We start from the raw sequence: 19671 nt of genomic DNA, 5'->3' as shown, positions 1-19671 counted from the left end.
TAAATATCGATGTGTACATAAATATAAATACATACAGTATGGATTTATATATGAACATATATCATGTGCACAATCATATACAGTACGTACCTTTTTAAGAAAATAATCTTCGACTTTTTGGTCTTTTTTTTTTTGCTTTCAGTTTATGTACATACTTATTAGATTTTTGGCTGTTTGAAGCATCATTGAAAAGCATTTATTGTTGATAATCATGTGTGTATATTTTACGAGTCTTCGATGCTCCAAGTACATATTAAAGTTTTACGGACTCTATATTTTATCAAATTATATCTGAATATAATGGATTTCAAGATACATGCGTTTAATAAATAAAAGGACTATCAATTTTATTATACGAGTATATTGCGGCTTATTTCATAAAAATATTTTGGATTTTTTTGCTATTCATTTCATTTCAAAAACCTAAATAATATGTTTAAACAGAAAAATTATAATCAAATAATCTATAATCAATGAAGTTATTGGATTATTAAAGTATGTACAAGTGCGTATAATATATAGATACATACAAAAATAAATGTATATATGTAATATAAAATGATAAACGCAGTCCTTAAAAATAGTAGTTAGCATTATTTGTGTGAATGTTTCTATGCGAAAAGGAGAAGGTAAAAAACAAACTTATAGATTCTGCTTTTTTTTTAGAAACAAAAAAAATTTATAATAGTTCTCCATGAAAATCAAAAATTTTTGATTATACTTTATAGCTGTGTTTTAATATTTCCAAAATAAAAATACATATTTCAAATGTTGAAGCTTTCAACTTTTATATTGAAATATTTGAATAATGTCTTTATATCTAACTTAAAAAAAAGAATAAAATAATAAGAAATATGACACGATCAGTGGCATTTAATGAAAAAAACAGGAACGAAGCCAAAAATTCGTAATATTTCTTAAAAAAAATTGAGTATTGGGACTTGTTAGATGTAAAGACATTAATTTGAAGCTTGAAGGCTAAAGTTTAAGTATTGAAACAATTTTATACTTTTTTCTTATTTACGCAAATCCGTTCGGAAAAATTTTAATAATATAATATAGTTAAAAAAAATTATGCAGTTTTAATGTACATATATAATTTTATAATTTGTTTGCTTTTGACTTTGAACTAACAAGCGGTCCATGTCTGTTTTTAAACTTACTTTGCTAAAAAAACTGCTATTGTTTAAAAAAAATACTTATCCTAAAACCACTTATCACTCTGCTTAATAAGTATATCAATAATTCTCGTAAATGTATACATATGTACGAAAGTTTAAAAATTATATATTCTATTTATAGGTACATACATATACGCCCATATTTACAAATGCATTTCAATTATATTTTTGAACAGAACGTTTGAAACATATTAGATTTGCATTTGTAATACAATTTCTATAATACCATTTCTTTATACATATATGTATGTATTTTTATGTTTTACTTTTATATATGTACGTATTTTTATGTCTTTAATATGTTAAGGTTCCATTTAAATATATTTCTACAACAGTGTAATGTTCTTCGCCTTTAACACTAAATAATTCAAGACCACGTGCAGTTCACAATAATTTTTTTCTCGAAACAAATATAAAAACACCTTCTATGAATAATTAATTTCGCCATCTTCCCATCAACAATTCATTAATAAATAGAATTTTTGTTAAATATTTATGTATCTGAAAGTTGAAAAAATAGAAAATTAATAATTTAAGTTTATATATTGAAACAGAAATATCGCGCTTTTTACAAGAGTTATTACTAATTACTTAGTTATGTTAAATTTCGGAATGCAAATAATTTTTCTTCTATTATTTTCCTAGTATTTTGAGTTCCCATAGAACAATAAAATTACAGAAAAATGAAACAACAGTTTTATACTATACAACACTAAAACCTTCAAAATAAATAAAAAAAAATACTAAGGTACAAGCTTACATAAGTTGAACGCGTATACTTTTAAAAAAAATCCTTAAATTATTCAAAGACAAGAAGACATTTTTATGTCTTAAAAGTTGAGTCTAAATATTATAAGAATAACAAAAATATCGTATCGTAATTTCTATGATACATCAAGCATTATTCATTTTTTCTTCATTTTTAAAGACAACAGAACGAGTTTATACACAGAAAATATTTAAAAGAAAATAATATACTCTTTAAATTTAAGTCCAACGGTTTCTGTATGTGTATGTAATCATTACAACACGAGCAGTATAATGTTGTAAGCATCAGTATTGCTAAAAATACTGGTACACTTTACCTTAATGTGGTACACTAAACATCATTAATACTTAAAGCTCACGATAAATAAAAATGAAAAAGGAGGAACTGGAACATTTAATTTTAACTCGAAATACAAACATAAATACATATTTGTATAATACTCGTATGTGCATGTTGTATATGCGGCATACATATAAGTGTAAATAAACAATAGAAATAAACAAAGAAAAAGCTATGAAAATTTCTATCGTGTTAATCTAATGGCAAAATGATTCTGTTTAATTTTGTGTAAATTTTGTCCTTCAGAAAAGAACAAAACACGAAAATAAAATTAAGTAAAATAAGAAACAAGTAAAAACGTTTCAGTCAGTATAAGCCGATTGAATTATACCCTGCACTTTTCATTATTGTATAGCAATTAGTCGAACTTGTAAAACCATTCTATAGAAACATCACAGATATGCCTGACCTATAACTGCCAAGTTTAATGAATCCGACTTTATTCTTTTTCCAAATATTTGAAGTTAGTTTTTGGAGTTTTATGGCAGGTACCCGAGCCTGTCAAGCAATTTCACTAAAACTTCAAGAATATATCTGACCTAAAATTGGACACATGACTGCCAAGTTTCAAGAATCTGACTTTATTATTTTTCCGAATATAAAAAATTTGCTTTTTTAGTTGTATGGCAGGCATCCGAACCGCTGCCGTCATCCCATTAAAATTTTTAGAGCATATACAGAATGCAATTGAACACATGTATACAAAATTTCATATTTATACTTTTATTAGTTTTTGAAATATTAAATAACTCATAGAGTTTATTACCCGGCAGCTACCCAAACCCGCTGTCCGAATTAGTCCAATAACAATAGGGTTCGTCCTTGGCACAAAAGAAACAACTTGTGAAAGTTTGGTGTCGATTGCATAATTCGTTTTTGAGTTATCGTACGGACTGACGGACATGTCTAAATCAACGCAGAATTTTACGCTGAGTCAGAATATAATATATATGTATATGTCCATACCGCTGATGAGTCCTTCAAGTAGTTACAAACTTATCATACCAAAGTTAATATACTCTTTACGAAGTGCAGAGTATAAAAAAATGTGAAAATAAAGTATAATTGATTTGACATACTTTACAGTAACATACTTTTGCAAAAGTAGATTTTCTATTTACAAAGCATTAAAGTTAAAGCTATTTTCCTTTTTATTTAATTGGGCTTCATGAAGTTTCAATGTAGTCATAGACATTCTGGTGCTATCTGAATAAATTTTGATTGTAGCTTGAGTTTTCTTAAAGTTATTTGACTACACAAGTCACGGATTCAATATAGTAAAAAGTTCTTACCATTTCTTAAATTAAATAGCAGTTTTTTAATTTTCATTTTACGAGAACACTTTCGATACGATCGGATTGAAAGGAAAAGAAATAATACGAAGAACAACACAATGCTGAAAAATTTAAATTTATTTTCATAATACATAAGCATTTTCTCTCTCACAAAGAGAAATTTTCAAGCTTAATTCTCAAAGTAAAGTTTTTATAATAGTAATGTTAAATATTCTATTTTGTGTTTTAACTCTTACTATAAAAGAAACTTTGATAAATCTACATTCATGATTATACTCATAGATTATTATTCTGAACAAAAGGAAAATATAAAACAATCTGATATGGCACAAAACGGACCACAATGTGTTTTGCCTCTTTTAGTGAAAGTCTTACAGAATATTATGAAAATGCGTTTTGAGCACTTACTTTCAATTTTAAAGAAGTTAATAAGCTTTTAGTTAACATTCTTCGAAAAATGTTCACCAGTTAGTTTCGGTAGCAACCAGAACTCAAATATCAAATTTCAAAGAATTCCATCAATCCGTTCCGTGGATATAGTTAAAAATATAAAATCGACTCGTTAGTAAAAAATTTATGGGTTAGTTTTTTAACATCCCGAATTTAAATATTAATTTCAAGAAAGTTGGTTGAATTTTTCTTTTTATATACGCAAAAATGTTTAGTCGGCCCTAGATAAAACAAAAAATAATTACCTAGATAAAACAAAAAATAATGATAAACAAGCACAATATCAAGTTTATCCGTAATATATAATGTTGAATTGTCAATTTAACATTTTAATAGGCCTCTTTAACTATTTCCCGCCAACGTTATATCTTTGTACAAAAAAAAAGTTAGTAGCGAACATAAAATATGTACATTATTGTAGTTGGAGATGAAAATACACCTTGAGTAAGCCATAAAAATAAAAAATATATCTTATTCCGGTAATGACGCATATATATAAGTATGTATAAAATATGTACCATAATAATAGCAAAATAAACGGTAAGCACATAACTGAGCAGTATAAATGAGATACAAACAGTCTTTATGCTTTTCTAACTTACAAACGTAAATTATTTGGAATTAGACATGGAAAAAAGAGCACATTATTACCGATCGTATTGTGTATACAATAGGTAGGTTATGTGATGGCAACAAATTTTGCATATCGAGTTTTCGGTGGGAATGCACTTCTCCATAGTAGGGAAGTGTAAGTAAACTATTTTTAGCAACCTGTCGGTCTGTCGGTCTGTGTGTGCACGCGTGTATCTCAAGTTCTGCTGAACCCATTTTGATGAAATTTTATATGTAAGTTTATTTCCACCATGGCACGGATTGATCAACTTTTGGTATATATCAGGCCTCGGGAACTGCACTTTTTAGCGGGCCTGTTTTACATTTTTGACAATTTTAAAGAAACTATTCAACCGATTTGCTTGAAATTTAATATTTAAGCTTCGCTCGACCGTCCGCGAAACCTCCTAAATTTTGGAAAAAATCAGGTGTTAGCAACTAGACGTTTAGTACGGGCCAAATATACATTTTTGCGTATATAAAGAGAAATAATCAACCGATTTCATTGAAATTTAATATTTGAATTCTTCGCATTAAAAAAATGAATATATAAATTTTTTGGAAAGATCAGGGCTCGAAAACTGATCTGCGGGTCGATTTTACATTTTTCACCATATCTACGGAACGAATTGATGGAATTTCTTGAAATTTGATATTTGAGTCCTGGTTGTTACCGAAACTAACTGGCGAGTATTTCAGGGAATTCGGGTAGCACAAAACAAAATTCTGCTAAGAGCCAAATTTACATTTTTCTAGGTATGTTAACTATAAGCTTACTAATGTTCTAAAAATTGTAAAGAAGTATTTAACAGACATTTTTATAATATTCTGTAACATTTTCACTTAACTAGACAATACACATTGCGGTCGGTTATGTGCTGACAACATCAGATTTTTTTTTGTTTCGTTTTTCCTTTAGCTTTAGAACATTTGTTGTTACAAGTCTTTTAATGAAATACGCTCCGCACATGCATACATACACAAACGTATCTTTAGTTCACTTTTAAGGATTATTTAATAGTATTAGCCGCCAAAAACATGGCATTTGAATTGAATTTATGGTGCCAGAAAGAAGTTTATTAGGTTTACTAGTCGATGAATTATTTCATCACAACCCATTTGTTCTCTCGAATACTAAATTTCGATAGAAAAAATATTAAAGAGATTTTTTTACTAAAGCAACATAATGCACAAATATAATAAATACATCTTTAATTTTCAAATTTTAGGTACATTTGCACAGACGTATTCTTCAAATATTTTTTGATTTAGATTTTTAGCATGAGAGAAAAGCAACTGTCATTTATAACTCAAATAATGTATTTAAATACACAAGGTAGCCTTTCTTAATAAATTTTAAATCAACAAATAACTTGGCAATAGTGAAAAATTTTGCAACCTAATTCAGATTAATAAGCTACGGAATTTAACACAAATTTATGCCCTCTTCTATGCGTTATCGCCACAAATAAATATTTCAAATATTTATTAATACATACACACATACATAATATGCTTTAAAATACTTCGTAGTTAGGATTTAAACCGACGTTACTAACCTTACGCAAAGGAATGTCTTCTTTTCAACGTTCAAATGAAATGTGTCCATATTTTCTCCCTGAAATTCGAAATACCTTCGATGTCTTAGCATAGAACCCAGATAATTCTGTTGAGATAACTTGAAAAATTTGTTCATACTCACACACATATGTGTGTATATACGTACATATATTTATGAGTAAAATGTTTATGAATATTTAACTATGGAGTTTAAAAAAAATAATTTGATAAAATACGAAGAGATTAACGAAATAGTCTTTTTCTTTTGGACTTATAAAAAGCAGTTCTCTTTATTACTTTAAAATGCTGTATCATAGACTTTGACACATAAAAGTAACAGCTTAAGTAATTTTAGCTTTTCTAAATTTTTAAAACGCAAAAAATTATAGTACTATTACTATACCTTTTTCATACATACATAGGTATGTACCTTTATTAACAAAATAATTTTTGAAATATTGTGTCAGTTAAAAACCGTCTTGGATGTTTTTTATTTCTTTTTTTTTTCTTAAACACATTGAACTAAGAGAAGGTGTAATTGCATCGAATATCACATGTCAAATTTTATACGGAAAATTGCTAATAGATACCTCATCTCTGTCCGTTAGTATTGTCTCACCTTTTGTCTGTTAGTATGGATTTGAATTGCCGTATCTCAATTTTCACTAAACTAACCTATTTACGAAACGTAAAGTTGAACTCGGTCTGTTGACAAGAGTCTGGTAAAATGTCTATTAAATAGTAAAATCGCTGTACCCATTTCACTAATTTTACTATATCTAAAAATAAAATTAATTTTCTTATCGATACATTTACGATGGATCAATTTTAGAGCCAGAAAATTTAAAATAAGTTTACATAAGACGTTTTCATCCTTCGATCAGATCCTCCGATACGCTAATACAAATATATGTATTTATCAATATAGAAAATATCATTTCCAATACATTCAATGTACTTGATTATATGCTCTTGAACAATTTTTTTTATAATCCAAACAGAAAATTTATTCTATTTATTCTATTTGCGATTTGTTCTATTAAATTTTCACACATTCGCATGTACAATTGTAGAACCCGTTAACTAGGTTTTACAAACAAACACATGGAAGTCTAATTATTACGTTTATGCATGTACAATCGGCTTTTGCATTTTATTTGAATGAAGGGAGATTGAAAAACTATGTCAAGTGTTAAATTTGAAAAATATGAGACGGAAAGTGAAAATAATGGGAAATAAGATTGCGTTTGATAATTTTTTTATAGTATGTGTGAAAAGCAGAGCAAAATTATTAATGCTACTGTAGTTGATACTGCCTCTCTAGAAAAAAAATAAAGATTTTCAACTGAAAGCGTATAATAAAGTGATAAAAAGAAAAGCACCAAGTTCCATTGGGAAAAATATGGTGTGAGATTAGTGTCGAACAAAAAAGTACAAATTGTAGGCAAAAAATACATTATAGAGTAATTTACTGCTCTAAATGGCAAAACGAATTTAAATTTAAAAAAAAAACTTACTATACACATAAACATACGAACATGTGTATATACATGTCGAGCACGCACAGGCAAAACCAGAAATACGTATGAAAATTTATACACACATACATATATATTCATATTTTGTAAAATACATAAATATGTACATCTATGCACATATCAGTGATGTTGTTTAACCACTTGTCTACAGGAATTTTTTAATTCTTATTCGTTTAAAAAAATCTCACGATTTTTAACAACTTTTCTTCTAAGAAAATTTTTGGCAAAAGAAAATGCTATAGTAGATTTCTTTTAAAAGTGCTCATTTGTATGTTCTCATGTGAAATGACTTTTCTTTCTTTTAGTGCAAATCTAATTTTAAATTTTTAATTATTTTTTTTGATAATTATATTTTTTCCTTTTTCATGTTGTTACATAATTCATTAATTTCATGGTGTTTTCTTCAATCGTTTTTGCTTTATCTTTAAAATAATTAAATTTTATGTTATTTTTTTTAAATGATTTTGTTATTAGCTTTGAATTTTTGTTGAATTCTAGGGGATTTTCTATTCTAAAATTTTTATCAATTTTCAGAACTGTTCTTTTTTTTCTGTGACGGTAACACTGATTTTATGGTTTATTTTTTTTTTCTGGTCTCCATGGCTTTTGGAAATTTAATAACTTGAAAAGAGCTATGTACTTGCATACATATGTATGCAAATGTGAATGTACCGTATATACAAACCATACCACATTCATATACTAAATAGAAGAAAGCGGAAAGTCACTACCAAAGTACATCTATCCAAGTAATATTTCATAATAAAGTAGGTACATAGCAATATCAATATGATACACTTCTGATTTCTGATGATTTTATTTTAATAATTTTTCTTATAATTATTAAAATTACTTAAATAATTTTTGTAGAGTTAAAAAGAAAACATAAAGCTGCGTTTAGAGCTTTTAAAATTATACTGGGCTATTAATTATGTATTTCAGTTTCATTTGCAGAACAAAAAGTTCCATTAAGACTCTTTCCAAACCCATCGCACTAAAACCTATTTATATCTGTCAAAAATTTAGTGTTGTTAAGCCCACACAGATTAGTGTTGTTAAATAAACAATTTGAAGCAAATAAAAAATTTTAGAAATGTTTTAAGAACAGGTAAAGACGTTTCAGTCGGTATGAACCGATTGAATTATACCCTGCACCTTTCATTGTTGTATAGCAATTACTTAAACCTGTGAAACCATTTTATAGAAACTTCACGGATATGTCTGATCTATAACTGAACACACAAGTTTCGTGAATCTGACTTTATTATTTTTCCAAATATTTAAAATTAGTTTTTGGAGTTGTATGGCAAGTACCCGAACCTGCCAAGCAATTCCACTAAAACTTCGCTAATATATCTGATCTATAATTGGACACACAACTGCCAAGTTTCATGAATCTAACTTTATTACTTTTCCAAATATTTAAAATAAGCTTTTGGACTTGTATGGGAGCCACTCGAACCTGTCAAGCAATTCCACCAAAACTTCAAAAATATCTTTGACCTATAATTGGACACACAACTGCCAAGTTTCATGAATCTGTCTTTATTATTTTTCCAAATATTTAAAATTAGCTTTTGAAGTTGTATGGCAGGTACCCGAACCTGCCAAGCAATTCCACTAAAACTTCGCTAATATATCTGATCTATAATTGGACACACAACTGCCAAGTTTCATGAATTTGACTTTATTATTTTTCCAAATATTTAAAATTAGCTTTTGGAGTTGTATGGCAGGTACCCGAACCTGCCAAGCAATTCCACTAAAACTTTGCTAATATATCTGATCTATAATTGGACACACAACTGCCAAGTTTCAAGAATCTAACTTTATTACTTTTCCAAATATTTAAAATAAGCTTTTGGATTTGTATGGGAGCCACTCGAACCTGTCAAGCAATTCCACCAAAACTTCAGAAATATCTTTGACCTATAATTGGACACATAACTGCCAAGTTTCATGAATCTGACTTTATTATTTTTCCAAATATTTAAAATAAGCTTTTGGACTTGTATGGGAGCTGCTCGAACCTGTCAAGCAATTCCATCAAAACTTCAGAAATATCTTTGACCTATAATTGGACACACGACTGCCAAGTTTCATGAATCGGACTTTATTATTTTGCCGAATATAAAAAATTTGCTTTTGGAGTTGTATGGCAGCCACCCGAACCGGTGCAGCTATCTCATTAAAATTTTTAGAGCATATGTAGAATATAATTGGACACATGTATACAAAATTCTATATTTGTACCTTTATTAGTTTTTGAAATAATTAAAATAAACTCTTTGAGTTGTATGGCAGCTCCCCAAACCTGTTGTCCGAATTGGTCCAATAACAATAGGGTTCGTCCTTGGCACAAAAGAAACAACTTGTGAAAGTTTGGTGTCGATTGCATTATTCGTTTTTGAGTTATCGTGCGATCGGACGGACGGACGGACGGACGGACGGACAAACATGTCTTAATCAACGCAGAATTTTACGCTGAGCAAGAATATATATATATGTCCATACCGCAGATGACTCCTTCAAGTAGTTACAAACTCCATACCAAAGTTAATATACCCTTCACGAAGTGCAGGGTATAAAAAAGTGAATACGAGTAAAAAAAAAAAAGTGAGCAATTTAATAAATCATAATATAATACGAGTAAAAGAAATATTGTAACTAATATTATTCAAAATAATATTCGTGCATTGCCAGATGATTCTTAACAAATTAATGATATAGTAAGATTAATTTTTAACAAAGTTGTAATTTTAAGCTAATAAATACATAAATATTATGAGTTTTAACTTTATCCATTATACTTTGCAGAAAGAAAATTTTAACGAAATACTTATAACAAATGATACATTATCGGATATAATGAGGGGTGATGACAGAAAAAATATAAGACAATAACTTAAGAGTTGCTTATTCAACGCTTAGAAGATTAACATGCAAAGTAAATTCAAAAATTATGCTGTCGGTGCTATCGCAATAATTTTGACTTAAAAATGCTATTAAAATATGCACTGATGTAACGCTTATTCTATTCCAATAAATTTATTAACCATCACAAATTTTTAGTCCGGAAAATACTAAAGTGCGATAAATAGTGCATACTAAATAATGCATATTTTCAATATTCAAACAATTATATTCGTTAAAAGGCTTTTGAAACCGTCCTTCATTTCAAAAATGCGCTTACGACGTAAACTTTACAAAGTATCACATTCCAAAAAGTTTAATAAAAGCTTTTGACATTGTGCACATTTCCTAAATGCGTACTATACTTAGTGGGTACGTAAAATAAAAGTAAATCGGGTATCGAAAAAATCTATAAATACTATGTTTTTAATGAAGCGGTAATGTTTGTTAAAAATTAACATTTGCACAGAATTTTAAATTGAAATTTTCAAACAAGTATGCTTTATTATTGTAGAAATTGAATTCCATAATGTATCAAAAGCTTTAGCAGTTTCTTTTACAAAGTATAATCGTATTAATACCGTACTTAAACTTTTTATAAAGCATTATTGAAATCATGTATTTCTATGAGATAGAAATACATAAATACTGGTGCATAGTATAAAAGCCCATTTTATTGGTGGGTTCATTCGTAAAAGCCAAACAGGTACACATTTCACTATTCAAATTTCATGTTAACCGATTCTACATACACATGTACTTACATATATGCATGATATTTCTTTTAAGATGACAGATATATTGGATACTTCAATTGTTTTTTTTTTCAAATTTATTATAATATAAAAAGGTTGCAAATTATGTATGTATATGCATACATACTTAAAATGTCGTAAAATTTAGGCATGGGCCGGGATTTCAATATGTACATCATTAAAAACACTCCGAAAAATCTAATTTCGAATTTTTTGATTAAAACTGCATAATTTTCACCTTTGGATTTTTACATTTCTCTTTTGCATAATTCACACATGCTTAAAGAAAAAAATTTAGATTTGTAAATTTAGTTTCCTTTGATTTTTAGGTTTTAGTTTATTTTTGTTTACATAAGCTATTTCCATTCAACTGATTTATTAATATAGACAAATACTTAGTTTAATATCTATTTGAATGTTGCAATGTATGTATGTGTGTATCCATATTTTTATACCCGCACGAACGCTTCGAAGGATATACTAAATTTGCCTTACCGTTTGTAACGCTACGAAGTAATGGTCTGAGATATAGACTCAAGTATATGTTTATCAGCGTCGAATTCTGAGTTGATTTAATCATTTATGTCCACATGTCCGTCCGTCCCAACGATTGCTCAAAAAGTAATTGAGCTAAGTTCACCAAATTTAAACAAATGATTTTTTATAGTGAATGCCAATTTAAATGCTATTTAAATTGGTTATGATCGGGTACTGGTTCGGGTAACTTCCATACAACTTCAAAATTTATTTGGCTATATTTCAGAATTTATAAAAGCTGTGGCTACAAAAGTTATCTTAGAAATTATTGCAATTATAAAATAGAAATCTCGTGAAATTAAGTGTGTTATTAGGGCTGTTATGTCTGATAAAATTTGTTGAAATTTTTTGACACTTTGTGATAGCTGCCGCACAACTTAAATAGTACTTTGCCCATATCTTAGAAAATATTGAAAAGTACTGAAATTTTGTACACAAAAATTACACAGTATTGAAATTTTGCAACTTTTTTTCATAGTTTGTTCCATAGATAACAAATTTGTACGGGTATCACAGAGTTGACATGGTCAACTCTATTTTTACTAGTTTTTTTTTTTAAATTTTTTTGAGTTTTTGTGAATATTTCCATTTCGTGACTGGAAAATATTGTTTTATTTACAAATTGTATATTGTGTTCTTTGTGAAACAAGTAACAACCGCTTTACCTTTGGCTTTACCAAAGGTAATTTTTCAAGGCTTTTGAAGATTTTTGACTAAGTTATTATTGTTGTAATAATATTGTTATTATATGTATTTTTTTAGCAATTATATTTATGAATATGTACATATGTATGTACGTAAGTCGAAGAGTCATTTATTTTATATCAAAAGAATATAACAATAACGTAAAAAAAACAAAATGAAGGAAAACAAGTAAAAACGTTTCAGTCGGTATAAACCGATTGAATTATTATACCCTGCACCTTTCGTTGTTGTATAGCAATTACTCGAACCTGTTATACCATTCTATAGAAACTCCACGGATATGTCTGACCTATAATTGGACACACAACTGCCAAGTTTCATGAATCTGACTTTATAATTTTTCCAAATATTTAGAATAAGCTTTTAGACTTGTATGAGAGCTACTCGAACCTGTCAAGTAATTCCACCAAAAGTTCAGAAATATATCTGAACTATAAGTCGACATACAACTGCCAAGTTTCATGAATCTGACTTTATTATTTTTCAAATTATTTAAAATTAGCTTCTGGGGTTGTATGGCAGGTACCCGAAGCTGTCAAGCATTTCCACTAAAACTTCAGAAATATATTTGAGCTATAATCGGACACATGACTGTCAAGTTTCATGAACCTGACTTTATTATTTTTCCGAATATAAAAAATTTGCAGCTATCCTATTATAATTTTTAGAGCATGTGTAGAATATAATTGGACACATGTATACAAAATTTTATATTTATAGCTTTATAAGTTTTTGAAATATTTAAAACAAACTCTTTGAGTTGTATGGCAGCTAACCGAACTCGTTGTCCGAATTAGTCCAATAACAATAGGGTTCGTCCTTGGTACATAAGAAAAAACTTGTGAAAGTTTGGAGTCGATTGCATTATTCGTTTTTGAGTTACGTTGCGATCGGACGGACGGACATGTCTAAATCGACGCAGAATTTTACGCTGAGCAAGAATATATATATATGTCCATACCGCAGATGACTCCTTCGAGCAGTTACAAACTCCATACCAAAGTTAATATACCCTTCACAAAGTGCAGGGTATAATAAAGTGGAAACTAACAATGAAACTATCGGAGCAGCAACAAAAACATAACTGTGAACAGAGATGAAACAAGAAACTGTTCTCGAAGTAAACAATTTTTTGCTGTTCCAGTGTTATACTTTTTATTTTCCATGTGAAGTATAATTTAAACAAGTTGGAAAAGTTTGATAAATAAAATGTATGGAAAAAGTTAAAAAGAAAAAGCAAAATAAAAAAGTTATGATTTTGTTATTATCGTTTTTGGTGTTTTTATAAGAAATTTCTAAAGCAATTGAAATCTATACATACATAAAGCAATTGAAATGTATATACATTCATATATACATTTATGTATTTCTCCAGAACAAAATATTTATATTATACACATACGTATGTAACGTAACAAAATAGGTTTGTATAGGTACATATAACATCGTTCTAATAAAAAAAATGAAATTTTAAAATCTAAAGTCTACGTAATGTTTAAAGATTGCTTTTAAGGTATCAGGTGTTACCAAATTAATTAAATTTCAACCCACAAACTTGGGAGTAAAACAAAATTCAAAATAATTCTAAGTTGTTCAATTTTTTCTTAATCAAAATATAACCGGGAAAATTAAACTTCAATTTCATATGTTATAATAAATTTTAAATGGGGAAAAACACGTACAGAACTGAAAAAATCTATAAAACCCAGACATTTACGTATTAAAAAATTCTATTATGTATGCAAATAATATGTATATAAGATATTGAAACAAGTATATCTTCACTTCTAAAATGCAGTATGTATTTCAATATTATTACACTTTATTAAGCTGCAATTCAGCAATTCACACTATTCAGCAGAATTGTGTTTTGTCATATCTCTTTTTTTTTTTTCCCCTTTATTCACTCCTAGAAGGAGCATAGGGCTAGTGCATGATTTCTCATGCACTAGTTTCATAGCGTCATAGAGTTTAACTAGGAAGTTTAACTAGCCTGCCGTAGTTTTATTTACATTAATTATTAATATTTACTGTTTATTTTTCTTAGTTTTTTTTTAATATCGAATATTAGGAATATTTGAAAATTACTTGTATAATATTTATTAGTATTGTATATTAAGTTATAATAATATTGAATATAATTTTTATAGTGACCTGACCGGGGTTTGAACCCGAGACCCTTCGGTTAAAGGACAGGTGCCATAACCACTGCACCAATGTCATATCTATTACTGCATTTAAATTTCTTTAGAATTATGACTTTTTCATTAATGATTTTTACTATTCGAAATTTTTAATTGTATGACATACCAATTTACAAATATGCTGCTTACGAGTTGTAATTGCAGTTTGAAATATTATTTTCGTTTGTTATCAAAAACGAAACAGAAATGTATAGTGCAGATAAAACCTTCCGATTGGCGCATGTTATTTTCATTCGAGTTTGCCATTCGTTCCAAAAAAAAATATGCAGTAAGTTTGTATGTCGCATTTTAATAACATAATCATTCGTACATGTTATTTATAATATGTACGTATGTATGTAAATATGTGGGTTAATTTTTTTTGTTTATCTATAAAAAAGAAACCATATGGACTCCATACTCTAACCTTTAACTTTGGCGCATACATATAAATTTTAAAGAGCCCACTTTTAAATTCAAAAATAAGAAGAATGAAAACAAAAAAAAAGTTTCTTCTTTTATTAATAGATATTGAGTATTTCAAAATTTTCAGGGAAAAAGAAACTGTAACAACATAAAAAATGTACCATAAATTATGATTTTTATATGTTTCGTTTTTTTATTTTGAATTTTTTATCTCTTTACTTTTGATATTTTTTATTCACATTTGGTCTCTCTGAAGAAAAAAATTATAGAGTAATTATTTTTTAACTATTTCTAGCACTTTTCCAAAAAAATTTTGAAAAAAATGCTTATTAGTATCACTCTGCCCGTTCTCCTGTCCGTTATAAACTTATTTTTGTAGAACAAAATTCTTACCTATTTCCCTCCCCTCTAAAAGTTCCAACCCCTCAAAATCCAAAAATTCCATTTTTTAACTATTTATTGCAGCGGAACCATAAGAATTCGTCAAATTTTTATTTGACCATAAGCGTTTGTCAAATTTGACCAGTAGTGGCTGCCTTCTTCTAGCGCGGGATACCACATTTGTGCTTTAAAAAAACAAAATGCACATTAAAATTTACCGTTATCCAAAATCTGCTTTTTGAAAATTTTTGATGATGTTTTTCTTCTAGACTGCAGGTTGCAAAAATCTGAAATTTTAGCAGATTTTAAACACTAATAAATAATTTATTTTGTAACAAGCAAATTTTTTTCACCTCCACCCCTCCTCAAAATTAAGTCTATCATTCTCCTAATTCGAATTTTCGGCACCTTATATATTCGAAACTGCAGGATCTTCCAAAGTTCTATAAATGCAGAAACTTAACGGTAAAGATACTTTCATAAAAAATATAATTTTTTTTTAAATGTATGCAAATTTTGAACAACATGATTCGTACAAGAAAGTAAGTTTAGTAATCTAGTAAAGACCTCGCATTGCTAAATGATTTTTTTTCTACTTACGACTTCTCTTCAGTATTTGACTTTACTGATATTGAGTCTATGACGGGTAAGTTTTACGAAATCATTTTTGCTGCATTTAAATTGTTTATTCCAGTATTGAAAACTAAAGATACTGGCTCTGGCCCTCCATGGTTTTCACAAGAGTTGAGGGTACTTCGCAACAAAAAGAATAAGCTGTGGCGCAAATATCTCTCCACTAAAGGCGACAGGGACTATGATAATTTCCAATTGTCGTTTGATCAATTTAAATTAGCAGCAAAAGAACGTTACGACTACTATATCTATAAAACTTTGGAAAAGTGATAGTTATCCAAACTTCTTGAAATTAGGCGGGAATAAAATTATTTCCTAATTTTTTCGTAACTTTTTCGCCGAATCTTACTCTCTTTCATCTAATTTCATTTCAATTAAATGTCGACAACTTTCGGCACATTGATAACTATCCTAAAACTACCTTTACAAATTTTGTCACGAACTCTTTTGCGGTGGAAAAATATCTTTCTAATTTGGGTTCTAGTCCTTCTCCTGGACCAGATGGAGTTCCTAAGATTATTTTAAGCAGGTGCTGCTCTTCTCTCGCGCCCATCTTAACCGTAATTTTTAATAAGTTTAATTCTTCGGGTATTTTCCCGTCCGTGTGGAAGGAAGCTTTCATTAAGCCAATCCATAAGAAAAATAATAAAAATGACGTGTCAAACTATCGTCCTATAGCTAAACTGTCGGCAATTCCTAAGGTTTTTCAATTGATGGTATATAACAATATTTATTTCCATTGTATGCCATTCATGTCTTATAGCTAAACTGTCGGCAATTCCTAAGGTTTTTGAGTTGATGATATATAACAATATTTATTTCCATTGTATGCCATTCATTAGTGTGCGTCAACATGGCTTCTTGAAAAAGAAATCCACGGTGAATAATCTAGTAGAAAACTATACTTTGAATGGCCAAGCTCTTAGTCGAGTTGATTCAATAATGGACCTGAGTGTTTGCTTCGACAGCAAGTTATCATTTATAAACCACTATAATCATATCATATGCAGATCAAGCTCGATGTTAGGTTTCATTAAACGCTGGTCAAAGGAGTTCAATGATCCTTAAGTCTCAAAATCACTACACATGCCTGGTCCGTCCTCATCTTGAATATGCTTCACAAGTAAGGTCACTCTATTACGATACACATATTAATAGGATTGAGTCTATTCAAAAAATTTTTTTGAGGTTCGCATTGCGCCTTCTTCCTTGGGAGGACCCCATCATTCTTCCACCTTACGAGCACAGACTCAAATTAATTGACCTATCCACACTGGGTAAAAGACGTGACGTCGCGGATTTGTTATTCATTTTTCAGCTTATGAAAACTGACTTAATCTCCCCCGACATTTTAAATAAAATTGTGATTAATTCCAACCTTAGGTCTCGTTCGCCGGATCTTTTCATGGTTCCGTTTCATAGGACTAATTATGAGAAACACGAACCTGTCAGCAGAATGCTGCGTTTATGCAACAAACACAAACACAGACTTGACTTTTCACTGAAAAAAGACACGATGAAAAAGCGTCTATTTACTCTAGATAAGTATAACCCTTTGCTTTATTTTAACAAATTCTTATTTTAACAAATTTGTTTTCGAAAATTTGTTCTGTCTAAGAAATATGTATCTGTATATGCATTCTTTAATTTTAAGTTATGTAAAATGTTTGAGCTAAACATAAATAAATAAATAAAAAAATATGAACAAATACTTAGTAATCATGTGGATTACAGTATAAAGTAATTCGAAAAACATTTCGTCGGAAATTTCTTCATACCTCTGTAGCTCAGTTGATAGAGCGTCCGCCTAAAAAGCGGTAATTCACTGGTTCGAGTTCAGTTCGAGGAGAACATTTTTTTAATTTTTCTGCCTTTAACTCGTTCCTCTGATTATGTCATCCATCTGTTTTGTAGTTATATGACGAAATTTCCACAAGGTTAATATTATAAATGTAATAGGCAAATTATTTATAAATTAAAATTGAACTATATTAAAATTGAAGTATACTGAACTGTAATTTTCAAATGTGATATACCCATATACATATAAATGCAATTATATTAAGATATTTCGAAGCTTATCAATAAAAATTCGTATGTATTTTTTTTTTAAATTTTCATAAATTGAGAATAAAAATTATTATTAAGCCTATAACTTTGGAGTACACGTAATAAAAATTACCTTTAATCAAGTAATTTGTTTTTTAATATAAGGACTTTTCCTTTCATATCCTAAATATATGAAAAAAGTTAGTTGGCCTTGATAAAAGCATATTACTGTGCATAAATAGCCTTTATTGGCAACAGTCGGCCAACATAAAAACAAAACATGGCCTGACAAACAGCGTTGAAATCCAAAAAGGAGTGCAACAAGGGTGCATTTTATCACCTCTGCTGTTTAATTTGTACGAAAAAGCCATCTTCGAGGAAGCAGTTGAAAATGGAGATGTAGGTGTAAGAGTCAATTCCTCATTTATCAACAACATCAGGTACGCGAATGACACGGTACTTATTGCAGACAACCCACTTGATTTACAACACTTAATCAACAAGGTAAACAAACACAGCAAAATATTTAGACTAAAAATTAATGTGTCCAAAACAAAAGTTATGGTAGTTAGCAGAAGCCCAAATCCACACACAGCAGCTGTTTTTCAAGTTGGCGGTAGTCCAATTGAAAGGGTATTCTCCTTCAAATACCTAGGATGCTGATTGCATGAAGATTGGAATAGTGAAAAAGAAATTAAATGCCGGATTGAAATGGCAAGAAATGCATTCATGAAATTAAAACAAATATTCGGCTGTAGAGATATCAACATAAATCTTCGATTAAGATTCTCGAAATTCTATATGTGGTCTGTACTTCTATATGGCGCAGAAGCATGGACTATGAAAATAAGAGACATAAATAAACAAGAAGCTTTTTTTTGAAATGTGAACCTACCGAAAAATATTAAAAATATCGTGGGTAGATCACATTACGAAGGAAGAGGTTCTCCGAAGAGCAAATACAACAAGGGAACTTTTTACAAGGCAAACTAGAGGGACCAAGAAAGGCAGGAAGACAACAACTATCTACCTAGGAGACGACAACTATCTCGTAATTCTACAAGGGCTAGGTTGTAAGTTGCAGTGAAAAAGAGGAAAAAATTTTACCACTGCCTGAATTTTCATACCTTTTCAGTTGTTTTACTACCAACTTGTAAATTTCGATGTATTAATAATTTTAAGCAGTTTTCCAAAACAAAATTAAAAAGTGCTTATTAGTTTCACTCTGTCTGTCCGTCCGTCCGTGGACATGTTTACAAAAATTTACACCCTTGAAGATGAAATTTAATACGTACATAGATTTTTACTAGAAACTTATTTCCGTAGAAGAAAATTTTTACCAATC

This window comes from Condylostylus longicornis, unplaced genomic scaffold (assembly GCF_029603195.1).
Source record: "Condylostylus longicornis isolate FDR11 unplaced genomic scaffold, ASM2960319v2 ptg000092l, whole genome shotgun sequence".
Taxonomy (NCBI): Eukaryota; Metazoa; Arthropoda; class Insecta; order Diptera; family Dolichopodidae; genus Condylostylus; species Condylostylus longicornis.
The sequence above is the reverse complement of the archived record's forward strand: the minus strand, read 5'-3'. Positions refer to the sequence as shown.